This window comes from Sinocyclocheilus anshuiensis, unplaced genomic scaffold (genome assembly GCF_001515605.1).
Source record: "Sinocyclocheilus anshuiensis isolate Anshui unplaced genomic scaffold, SAMN03320099.WGS_v1.1 scaffold2461, whole genome shotgun sequence".
NCBI lineage: Eukaryota > Metazoa > Chordata > Actinopteri > Cypriniformes > Cyprinidae > Sinocyclocheilus > Sinocyclocheilus anshuiensis.
The window spans coordinates 240,180-240,565 of NW_015552846.1; positions in this window are offsets into that span (position 1 = coordinate 240,180).

The following is a 386-nucleotide window of genomic DNA, read 5'->3' on the forward strand; positions in this document are numbered from 1 at the left end:
ATTTCTAAATATTTATAGATTGTTTTTTTCCTCAAACATATCCATGTTTATTTTTGTGAGCTCAGGGTGTTTTCTTTTTTCGTTTTCTTTCTTTCGAATCTGGGGAAATTCCTCATTACGTAGCCACATTTTCCCCTAAGGCCCTTGACACAACCCTGAAAACCAAGTTACACACACAAACACGTTCTCAACAATAATCCTCCTGACTGTTTCAGTCTGAGAAGTCTTTGTAGACACACACACACACACACACACACACACACACACACACACACACAAACACACCTCTTCACCCAGGGCCGGACTGGGACGCAATTTCAGGCTGGGAATTCTCACACTCATCCAGGCCACACAGAAAAAGAGGGACCAAAATTAAAAAATATGTA